Source organism: Aquarana catesbeiana, linkage group LG10 (assembly GCF_042186555.1).
Source record: "Aquarana catesbeiana isolate 2022-GZ linkage group LG10, ASM4218655v1, whole genome shotgun sequence".
In the NCBI taxonomy this organism is placed as follows: Eukaryota; Metazoa; Chordata; class Amphibia; order Anura; family Ranidae; genus Aquarana; species Aquarana catesbeiana.
In genome coordinates this window covers 29,147,672-29,159,866 of record NC_133333.1, presented here as the reverse complement: position 1 = coordinate 29,159,866, position 12,195 = coordinate 29,147,672, and the positions used below count along the sequence as shown (strand labels likewise).

The following is a 12,195-nucleotide window of genomic DNA, read 5'->3' as shown; positions in this document are numbered from 1 at the left end:
ATGCGGCCATTCCCGATGAGGACCCTCACCCCGGACCAGAGGGTTTTTAATTACCAGTTGGCCAGAGCCAGAAGAGTGGTGAAGAACACGTTTGGAATCATGGCCAGCCGGTTCCGCCTATTTCTTACACCCATACATATGGCGGAGTATAAACTTAATCATATTATCCTGGCATGCTGTGTTCTACACAACTTTTTACGGCAACATTCTGCCAACTATGCTGGCTCAGTTGGGCCGGAGGCTGCAATTCCAAATGAACCAACCCTGACGGCGCTTGAAAGTGGCCGTCCTGGCTTGCCCCCCCTGAGTGCCCGTGACGTCCGGCTAAGATACCTTGAATTCTTTGCGGGTAGGGGGGCTATCAATATACCAGACAATGTGTAAAACCTTTTTCAAATAAGAAAAAAAACTACTCAAATCTTTGGTGACATTTACTGCTTGTGTTTGTTTTAGCTGACCCTGACAGAAATGTGGTGAGTCCTGAAAATGGCGTGATTGTGTAACCTTACAAAGCACTGTTGGGTGTTATTTACTAAAGGCAAAGACACTTTGCACTACAAGTGCACTTGAAACTGCACTTGTAGTGCAAAGTGGATTTGCCCTCAGGAAATATCACCCATTGTCACAGAAAACACCAATTAGAGCACCACAAAAGTGTTGGAGCGTTGAAACAATAATCCACACAATCTTGATTATCAATCTTTTTAATACCAGCACAATCACATGTGCATTTACAGAAGGTTTTTTTAAACAAACCAACATGTTTGTTGTATAACAATTTTTGGGGTCACATTAGAAAAAGTAGAAATGTCCATTTAAGATAAAACAGGCATGTTTAAAAACAACAAGAAAGACACAAATCTTGAACTTACAAAGTTCACATTTAGTAGAACTTGAAGGCAATATGAGACATGAGTATTTACAAACTGTGTTTGATATTGCGTTCAGATGGGGTGAAGTCACCCCAGGAAAAGCCAAATTTTGAAGATGCACACAAATTTCCTAATGTCAACATGTGCTAGCTGCCATCACGGGGGATCAAGGGATGTGTTTTGGGGGTGCAACCCCTTCCTCACAGCTACTTTATTATTGAGGAAGGGGTTGCACCCCCAAAAGCATCCATTGATCTCCCGTGATGGCAGATAGCACATGTTGACACACTGTGTGCCTCTTCAAAATTTGGCTTTTCTAAAATGTATCCAAAAAATGTCAATTATTTTTAGGACACCAAAAACCAAAGGGATTTGGAGGGGTTTTAAACTCTCCCTAAAACATCAATGATGTTCTTCATTTTTTGCTGAACATCATTGATGTTTTTCTGGATGTTTTCCCAAGTCCCTATTACACCCCATGATCTCCCCGATCAGGATCTGTGCACTTTCCGAGGTGAAAGGATCTGGATCCACAACATCACGATCACCTACAAAGATAGAAACCAAAAAACAACATGTATTATAAATATGCCGGCATCCATCTCCTACCTGAGCCAGGGGCGGATCCAGAGTCTAGTTTCGGGAGGGGCACTGCCAGAAAATATATTTTTTTGGGGTACATCTATTGGGGAAATGGCTGGTGTTGGCGCTTCAATCATCATGGCACCATGGTTGTTATGGTGTCAGGATGATTGAAGCGCATTATTACTATTATTACATTGTTATAAAAAATTAAATAGTTTAACTCACCATAATGCAGAATCAGTGGGAGCCCCGAGTGTGTCAACTGCCACGTCACCTGTCACCAGATGCAGATTGTCACTTGCCACGTCGCCTGCCACATGTTGCGGATTGTCACTTGCCACGTCGCCTGTCACCAGATGCAGATTGTCACTTGCCACGTCGTCTGCCACATGTTGCGGATTGTCACTTGCCATGTCACTTGCCACGTCGCCTGCCACATGTTGCGGATTGTCACTTGCCACGTCACCTGTCACCAGATGCAGATTGTTGCCTGCCACATGTTGCGGATTGTCACTTGCCACGTCGCCTGTCACCAGATGAAGATTGTCACTTGCCACCTGCTAAGGTGGTCTCTTGTGTCCCAGAGACAGGCAGCAGAGAGATGATGTAATCTCTCTGCTGCCGCAGCTGCCTGCATGGTGGGGGGGAACTGCAGGGATGCAGGGCAGGCGCCGGGCGGTGAGAGATGATGTCATCTTTCTGCTCCCCCGCCCGCCGGCTCCCTGATTGGCCAGCAGCCCGCCCACAAACACATGGACTCTAACAAACCATTGAGAATCAGACCTGAGTGTTTGAAAATCGCGCTGCTTTGTATGAAATTTACCGCTACGCGACCTCTTTTGGATTCAACACTATGAGGAGCGGCACATGTCAGCGGCAGCTCTCTCACTCCCCGAGCCGCCCAGTGGCTCTCTCACTCCCAGAGCCGCCCAGCGGCTCTCTCACTCCCGGAGCCGCCCAGCGGCTCTCTCACTCCCGGAGCCGCCCAGCGGCTCTCTCACTCCCGGAGCCGCCCAGCGGCTCTGTCTCACTCCCGGAGCCGCCCAGTGGCTCTCTCACTCCCGGAGCCGCCCAGCGGCTCTCTCACTCCCGGAGCCGCCCAGCGGCTCTGTCTCACTCCCGGAGCTGCCCAGTGGCTCTGTCTCACTCCCGGAGCCGCCCAGCGGCTCTCTCACTCCCGGAGCCGCCCAGCGGCTCTCTCACTCCCGGAGCCGCCCAGCGGCTCTCTCACTCCCGGAGCCGCACAGCGGCTCTCTCTCACAGTCACTCACCCGCATTTCTCGGAGGGGGCAATTGCCCCGTTGCCCCCCCCCCTGGATCCGCCCCTGACCTGAGCCTGTGGTCGCAGACACTCACCTGTTGTGGTGCCAATTTCCACCACGTCTTCCTCCTCCTGCTCTGCTTGTCTTGGGTGGATTTCCCCTTCTTCCAGAGGTGGGGGGTCTCTGGTCTCCTTGGATGAGGGGTGTCCTCCGAGTCTTTTCTCCCCTATGTAAAAATAAATAGGTATACTTAGCACACAGATATTTGATGGCAGAACTATAAATATGAAACATTGCTTGGAAGTGGGGTACAATTGTCTGTTTTGGCAGAGTTCCAAGATGTAGCATTTTTCTTGTCCTTTGTCAAGCTTGAATACTTTACCTGTCTTGTACAAGCTTCACAGATGGAGACACCCCTATAGTATACACTGGAGCACCTGTGTGGGACCCCCTAATAAAAAGGATGCTCTTGTGTCCCACACTAGTGCTCCAGCGTCCAGATGTGAAAACTGCTGCTGAGTGTCCTCTCCTTACACAGAATCTAGTTTGCATTTCATTCTAGTAACAAACCCATCTACACAACCAAATTATTTTCAGACAAGTAGGCCCTAAAAAATGTGGGCAAATGCATATTTCCAAAACAATGGTGTTTTCTAGGCCGCACGAAAAATTTTGATACGAACGAATAATGTGCCCATGAACTAGAAAGTTGCCATTTAGAAATGGACACAACCAAATTATTTTCAGACAAGTAGGCCCTAAAAAATGTGGGCAAATGCATATTTCCAAAACAATGGTGTTTTCTAGGCCACACAAAAAATTTTGATACGAACGAATAATGTGCCCATGAACTAGAAAGTTGCCATTTAGAAATGGATAACAGTTAAGAAAAGCACATGGAGCAGCACGAACGTAATAAACATAAAAAGAATCGGAACACAGCACAACTACTTACTTTTTTGCAGCACTCTCCGGATCTTTCTGTACTGCTCATGCTCTCTTAATTTGAGGTCCGACCACCGCTTCCTGAGCTGATCCTTGGATCTCCGTACCCCGAAATTCCGGTGCAGGCTTTTGACCACTTTTGCCATGATCTTGGCCTTTCTGACATTGGGGTTGAGGTAAGGTCCATACTTCCCGTCATAGTCGGCCCTTTTCATTATGTCGACCATCTCCAACATCTCCCCAAAGGACATATATTATGCCTTATATCGTCTCCTTCTGGATCCGGACATTTCAGGCTCCGGGCTTTCCTCCTCCTCCTCCTCGTTGGTGTAATTATCAGACACCTGCTGTTTCTCCGACAGAAGAGAAGGGGCAGGGAATAGACTAGAAAGAACGTCATAGGCGGAGAAAGAACGTCAGGGGCAGGCTGAGTTTCACGCATGCGCAGTGTCTATAAAGCGTAACACGCGTGCGTAGTACGTACGATCTGTGAGCGGAGGAATGATAAACGGAGGCGCCGATCGTGATAGCGAAGGTAAGATTTAACATTGGGCCTATACTGCTTCTAGATTGAGGCCTGTATTTGCACAAGTTTATTAGACTTTAGGCTGACATTAGGGTTTGTCTTGTGTTGTGTCTTGCAGTAAAAATGGATATCTTGAAAGATCAGGACTTTATGCCAATCTTCATTGATATGTTCAGGGAGCTGCCTTGTCTATGGCAGATAAACCACCCTGAATATAAGAACCAAACAAAGAGGAAGGCAGCGCTGGATAATTTGTTGGAATTTGTGAAGCCGGTGATCCCCATGGCAGACATCACCTATTTGAAGGTTCTAATTGGTGGCCTGAGGAACACTTATCTATGGGAGCGCAAGAAGGTCCAGGATTCCCAGAGATCCAGAGCTGCAGATGACATCTTTGTCCCCAGGCTCTGGTACTATGACAGGCTGCATTTTCTGGCAGGTCAAACTGAACCCAGGCCAGCACTCTCCACTCTTCCTTCCACGCTTCCTTCCCCCCCCAGCTGAGACTTCTGACGCCCAACCTGGGCCTTCCAGGCAGCAACATGTGGAGGAGCCCAGCTTGAGCCAGGTATAGCATTCCTCTAAATATTTATGGTTGTCCAATCAATGATGTTAACTAGATGTTAGTTTGGAGTACTAATTTCTGATTGTGATTGATGAAGCAAAAACTAAAACCATGTCCCTTTTTCATACACAGGGAAGTCTCAGCCAGGAGGTGGCCGGGCCAAGCAGGCTGCCTGATATCCAGGTCCCTCCCCTACACCTTCAAAAACAAAGTGGCAGGAAGAGGAGTAACCTGGAGGAGGCTGCCATAGGTCTTGTTTGGAAGGCTACAGAGGCCCTGAGAACCCCCCACAGTGTGGAGGAGGACTTTGCTGGCATAACCGCCTGCAAAATGATGCAGATTGAGGAGGGCCAACGACTCCTGTGTGAGTTCCTAATTTTGGAAGCTCTCAATAAGGGGTTGAGGGGCCAAATAACATGTGCTACCCACATTTGTGACCTCACACATGGTCCTCCTCCTCCTCCTCCTCCTCCAGGTCCTACTCCTCCTCCTCCTCCAGGTCCTACTCCTCCTCCTGCCACATCTCCAACACCAGAGCCACAGCCGGGAAGGAAGCGTGGAAGGAAGACCAGAGAGTGATGGCCCTGGGTTCAGTCTGGTCTGGCAAAATATGCAGCCTCTTGTAGGACCACAGCCTGGGGACACAGATGTCATCTGCTGCTTTCCGGATCTCTGGGACTTCTGGACCAGACTGCACTCCCTTACATATGGACTCCTCAGGCCACTAATTTTGCTGAAAAAGAATTGATGTCTGCCCTGGGGGTCAAAGGCTTCGCCAATTTCTGCTGTTTCTCCAGCGTTGCCTCCCTCTTTGTTTGGTTCTGAGCCCTTAATAAAGGAATTTTTGTTTCAATTATACTTGCCTATGTGTGTTTTCCTTCAAAAAGGACAGTTTGTTTGTGAGGAGGCAGGTACATTTCAAAAATACAATGTGAAATTAACAAGAGACACCAACACCAAACAATCTCCTTGAGATTAAATAATACAAGATATCAATGGTGTTGTGGTAACTTGACACACAAAACACACACAAAAATATTATGGAGTAAAACACAAAAAAACAAAAATAAAAAAACAGCCTTGAAAATAATACAAACCCAAAAAAACAAAAAACAGCCTTGAAAAACAAAAAAAAAACAGCCTTGAAAAAAATACAAACCCCAAAAAAAACAAAAAACAGCCTTGAAAAAAAAAAAATTTAAAAACAACCAAACAGAAATTTGGTCAGATGTGACAAATCAAAATATATTGAGGGAATCACGATAAATAATAAAGAAATAAGTTTGTGAGAAGTCTGTGTGAATATGAGCAGCAAAACTACTTCATTCTTCTCACATTATAAAGATGAAGAGAGTGCGCTGTATTAAACTATTGAAAACATTGCAGCGTGATGAAAGTGCTGTATCCATTCCGAATGCCAATTTTACCAGACGGAGCTGTTCCATCTCGGAATTTCCTCTAAACATGCGTAGCACTTTGTGCGTCGGAACTGGCCACACGCGGTCGGAATTGACGCGATCGGATTTTGTTGTCGGAAAATTTTATAGCCTGCTCTCAAACTTTGTGTGTCGGAAAATCCGATGGAAAAAGTCTGATGGAGCCCACACACGGTTGGAATGTCCGACAACACGCTCCGATCGCACATTTTCCATCGGAAAATCCGACCGTGTGTACGGGGCATAAGGATGAGAAGACACAGTCCACATCACAAGGAAGGGGGAGAGGGAGCCACATTGGAGGAGTGGAACAGTAAAGAAGGTAGGACACAGTCAACATCACAGAGAAGGGGGGAGAGTGAGCCACAGTGAAGGATTGGAACAGTAAGAAAGAGAGAACACAGTCTACATCACAGAGAAGGCATTAGAAGGGCCCACAGTGGAGTTGTGGAACAGTAAAGAAGAGAAGGACCCAGTCAACATCACAGAAAAGAAGGGAAAAGGAAACACAGTGGAGAAGTGGAACAGTAAAGATGGGAGGGCAGAGCAGGAGCTGGGGACAGAATGAGGAGAATGAGAAGAGGGTAGTGAAACCATAAGGAAGAGAGCAGAGAAAATGGTGCATGTCCCCCAAGGGTATAAAGCTAACTGCATGCATATACATGTATATATTATACACGACAAAATTATTATACCCATTTTAAACAAAAAAGTAGCTGTAAGGCTCATAGGTATGAATCATAAGTTACTTACTTGGCTTTGGTAAAGAGATGCTTCTTCCAGATCAGGACTCTCTAAAAATGTCTGCAATGCTGTTTTTGAGTAAAATATATGCTTGCCAAGGGAGGACACCTCTTGGTTAGTTTTAGAAGCAAAAGGAAGGAAGTTTAGAGAAGTAAAGCAGTCAGCATTAAAGGGCTTAGATCTTCCTGATTAGTGTACCAGTGAAAAAATGTATCTAACCCAACAATCTCCTGGCTGTCCAGAGCTATAGGTACCTGGCAGAATCACTGTATGTGAAGACATGTAACTCTATCTCCAGCTTCCATCCCTTTCACTTTGAAGGATCAAGAAAGGAGATTTGTGAGAAGAGGAATTTACATTTTCTAGATTATGCTGTAAAGAAAACTTTGTTCTCAATCATCTCCATTTGACAATGTTCCTTGTATGTTACTTACGTCCTGCCTATACGACACCTGTTAGCAGCCTATGGTGTCCATACATGTATTGATTTGCGATCAGTCTAAGTATGAGCAAACACAAACATAAATTAAAATATCGAACTCTGCAACACAAAATGTATTGTTCTGCACTTTCAAATCAACTCCAAAGACATGCTGGTAGGTTATTTGGTTTCAAGTATATGAATGTGAGTTGGGGACCTTGGATTGTAGGCTCCTTAAGGGTAGGGTAGGGACCGATGTGAGTCTGTGATGTATGTGTGGAGCACTATGTAACAATGTAACTATGTAACTGAAATTTGTATCTATCAGTCATACTTTTAAATGTATCCGTATTATTATGTTTGATATTTGTATGATCAATTATAAGCTCTCTATAAGATTCCGCCATGGCTGATCAACTTGCCAGAGTCTACATCAATCAAAAGCTCACCAAATCGATCAAATAGAGGCTCTTTGGTTTGATTGAATGGTCATATCGATATGTGTGTGGCCACTATTAAAGATAGTGGTATAAATGTTACTTTTATGTGTTAGCAGCCAACTGCACCTACCTATTGCCATCATGCACCCTGCCTGGACACATATATTGTTGTTAGAATTTGTTTCAGATGCTTGTTTTGTGTTTTTCTTGTAGTGCTCTAATTTTTACTGTGTTGCCCACTGTGTTAGCTTTAGTGTACTTTTTATGCTCATAAAGTGTAACTATTGGCAACATCAAAAATGACCAGCCTGCCACAAGTGTTAACAGCAGTTTTTTTTTAATTTCTGAGTCTTCCTGTAACATATTTGTATTACCTGTTGATCTCACCAGTGTATCCATTATTTTACTATGTCTTCTAATAGGGTGCATTCTCCAGTGAAATCACAGTAGTGTTGTCACCTTGTGGCCTGGCTTTCATGCTGAAGCTCTAAGCTTTCTCATGAACCTGGAGAAAGTTCTGACTTCCTGTCAGGGTTGGGCTCAGCCCTTCCTTCTCTGAGCTGGCCGCTCAGCTGTCGGCTAATTGCCAGCTCCTATCTCTCCACAGTTACTTGATGATATCCTGCTCGTCAGTCCTGCCTACTTAAGCCGTCCAGTCCAGAGGGTCTCTGCCTTCACCTTGGTCAACATCACAGAAACTATCTCCTGCAATTCTGTTTAAGACTTGCTTTGCTGACATCCCTTCTGGCTCCAGATCCTGCTTGATGCTTCGCTACATTGATCTCTGACTTCTGGTTTGGCTGACTATCTGTTCCGGTTACTGAACTGTGGCTATGTTTGAATACGTTTGTTCTTTTTACTTTTATTATTAAACAAGTGTGATTTAACTGTACTTCTGTCTCGGGCTGATTTCATGGTTTCTGACACTTCCCTTGTTGCAAGATCAAACTCTGGGCTCACCCCCCCCCATCCTGTCTCCCACTGCTCCCCCATCCTCCCCTGGAACAACCCCCCCCCCCCATCTTGCAGTATTTTAAGCCTTTCTTATATACTAACCTTTCTATGACACCCTGCATTCACAGTATGTCTCTGGCCTGTTGGGTTGAATGACTCTAGGCACCATTCAACCTAGAAGACACATCTAGAAGAGTACATCTAAGATCAGAATGGGATTATTGTAGGAGACAGCACTGGAGAGGAGGTGAGTATTGCAGCAAGAACTGCTGTTTTATTTAAGTCATTGGTTGTGGCTCGCTTTAAAAAAATATTGCCCAGAGTTGAGCTGTAATATATTATTAATAGTAGGAAGCCAGCAGGTTACCTCTTTCTCTTGACAGGTTTTCTTTATTTCCAAGTAGTCATTCTTAAAGCTGAAGTAAATCCATCAAATTAACAGTTTTCCAAAACAGTTACATTCCAGACATGCCATCAATGATAACTGTTGCTGTTGCTTGTGCTCTCAACCAAACTGTCAAGTCATCAAATGACTGGTGTCATCACTGATCACATGTGCAGCACCATGGCAGTTGCTGATTAAACAGAGGCAAGGATGGCAGCTTCTTATAAAGGATTTACCTGTGATGTACTGTGGAATTTTTTTTATAGCACTCAAGCAAAGCTCTAAGCAGTAGGAAAGCATCTTCAGTGCCAGTAAAAGGGTTAAGCAGTATGCTGTATCTCCCAAATGTCCTGCATTTAGAGGGACTGTCCCTCTTTAGGAGTCAGATCATTCGGTCCCCATTTTCTTCTCAGCCATCCTTCTTTTTGGTCTGATTTATAGACCTTTATGCAAAAATGAACAATTTAACTGCCAAAAAATGATTTATTACATTAAACCTTCTATCCCACCTAAAATGATTGTATTTGTTATTTTAAAAAGCTAGTATAAAGTAAAGGAAGTGATGGCTCTGGTTGGTTTAACTAGTCATTTTTGGCATTTTAGCTTTGGACAACATAGAAGAAGGAAGTTCTTTGGGCACCTGTTTTGTATTAACCACTTCAGGACCGCCGCATGCCGATGTAGTCCTCACTTTGAGGGCGGATATCGTTGTTATGGCAGCAGCTAGCTAGTATCGCCGTGTTTGTAACGGCGGACCGGTATAAGATAAAAGTGGTCTCTGTGGTGGATTCGCCGTGAGATCACTTTTATCGGCGGCGGGAGAGGGCCCCCCCGCCGCGATCCGGAGCCCTCTGCCGCTTACCGAAGCCATCGGCAGCGGAGGAGGCAATTGGATCCTTCCCATGGCTGTGCATGGAGAGGAGTGAGGGGAAGATGGCCCCCACCCATCTCCATGACACTGCAGGGCGGAAGCGACGTCAAAGCGTCACTTCCGCTCATAGCTCTTAAAGGGCTATTTTTTTTTTTAAATGACAGACAACATTTTTTTTTATTGCATTTTAGTGTAAATATGAGATCTGAGGTCTTTTTGACCCCAGATTTCATATTTAAGAGGTCCTGTCATGCTTTTTTTCTATTACAAGGGATGTTTACATTCCTTGTAATAGGAATAAAAGTGACACATTTTTTTTTAAACAGTGTAAAACTAAAAAATAAAAGGTAAAATAAATAAGAAAAAAAAAATTTTAAACACTCCCCGTCCTGCCGAGCTCACGTGCAGAAGCGAACACACGCGTGAGTAGCACCCACGTATGAAAACGGTGTTCAAACCACACATGTGAGGTATCACCGCGATCGGCAGAGCGAGAGCAATAATTGTAGCCCTAGACCTCCTCTGTGACACAAAACATGCAACCTGTAGAATTTTTTAACTGTCACCTATGGAGATTTTTAAGGGTAAAAGTTTGTCCTCATTCCACGAGCGGGTGCAATTTTGAAGCATGACATGTTGGGTATCAATTTACTTGGCGTAACATTATCTTTCACAATATAAAAACAAATTGGGCTAACTTTACTGTTGTCTTATTTTTTAATTAAAAAAGTGGGCTTGTAAGACCGCTGCGCAAATACGGTGTGACAGAAAGTATTGCAACGACCGCCATTTTATTCTCTAGGGTGTTAGAAAAAAAAATTATAATGTTTGGGGATTCTAAGTAATTTTCTAGCAAAAAAAAAACAGTTTTTAACTTCTAAACAACACATCTAAAAAAGAGGCTCAGTCCTTAAAGTGGTGTTCCGGCCAAAATTATACTTTTTAAATAAAAATACCCCTATAATACACAAGCTTAATGTATTCTAGTAAAGTTAGTCTGTAAGCTAAGGTCTGTTTTGTTAGTTTATAGCAGTAGTTTGTTATTTAATAAACTTACAGCAGGACGTGGCCATCTTAAGTGTGGGGATCTGAAGCCAGACTGTATTTCTTCCTGGATCTCATCGTTGCAGATCTCGCACATGCTCAGTGCAGCACAAGCAGTGTAACAGGTTTCAGGACAGGTTTCCATAGCAACGGCAGTTTCAGAGGAAGTTGCCACCCCTTCCCAGAAGGCATTGCAAACAGGAAATGATGCTACGGGCTGTGGCCAGGGAGGAGGAAGTGAAAAATGAATACAGCAGATATACAGTAGGTGCTGAGAAATAAATAAAAAAATATCCAATTTGTTTACAGTGACAGTTTAGTGAGGGATGCTGAAGAGTTGTAAAAGTGGGTGGAACTCCACTTTAAGTTGTTAAATCGTCCCTCCTTCTCATCTCGGACAGCTGGGAGGTGTGACGTACCATCACCTCTATAAATGTGGGAAAAAAAAGAGATTGGCATAGAGTAGCACACAACCAGAATAAGGGTTTATATCAATTTGCTTTCCAGACTAATCAGTTTATATTGGAAATCAGTTTGAGATGCTTTTGAGATCATTTACAGTTCATCGACAGGTGCATTTGACTTACCGTTAACTTCCTTCTGACTTGCATTTGACCTCCTTCTAAGCTGAATGGTTTAAAAAATCATTTTTGACATATTAGCTCCTCATGGACCAGGTAAGTGGAGGCATGGAAGCTGCTGGTTCTTTGGCAACATACTCTGTATTAAATGATATCCTTCTTTCTCATCTTGGAAAGTTTAGAGGTATGAAGTACCATCACATCTATAAAATGTGGAATATTCTGACTTGCAATTGACCACCTTCAAAGAGGCCCCAACCTACTTCAAGCAGCTTTTGAATTCTCATTGACTTGTATGGGAAGAGAAGCAAGTTCTCACCTGAACAACAGAACTCGTTTGTGCACTGGTGTGCAGTCACGCTGGAACAGGAAGGGGCCATCCCCAACTCTTCCCACAAAGTTGGGAGCATGAAACATGTTATACTTACCTCCACTGTGCAGCTCGTTTTGCACAGAGTGGCCCCGAACCTGGTCTTCCGGGGTCCCTCAGCGGCTGTCTCAGCTCCTCCCCGCAAGAAATAACCACCTTCATGCGAGCTCTCTCGCATGGTGGTTAGTTCTTGC

The 12,195-nt window shown here is 44.4% G+C and overlaps 1 protein-coding gene across 1 annotated transcript in view; it reads right to left on the bottom strand.

Moving 5' to 3' along the window:
- LOC141110508 (chemerin-like receptor 1) overlaps positions 1-7,071 on the bottom strand; it is a 50,200-nt gene extending 43,129 nt beyond the window's left edge. Inside the window, exon 1 of the mRNA XM_073601890.1 lies at positions 6,945-7,071. The gene's annotated coding sequence lies outside the window, so the exon portion shown is untranslated. The remainder of the gene's footprint in view (positions 1-6,944) is intronic.
- Between the last annotated feature and the right edge of the window lie 5,124 nt (positions 7,072-12,195).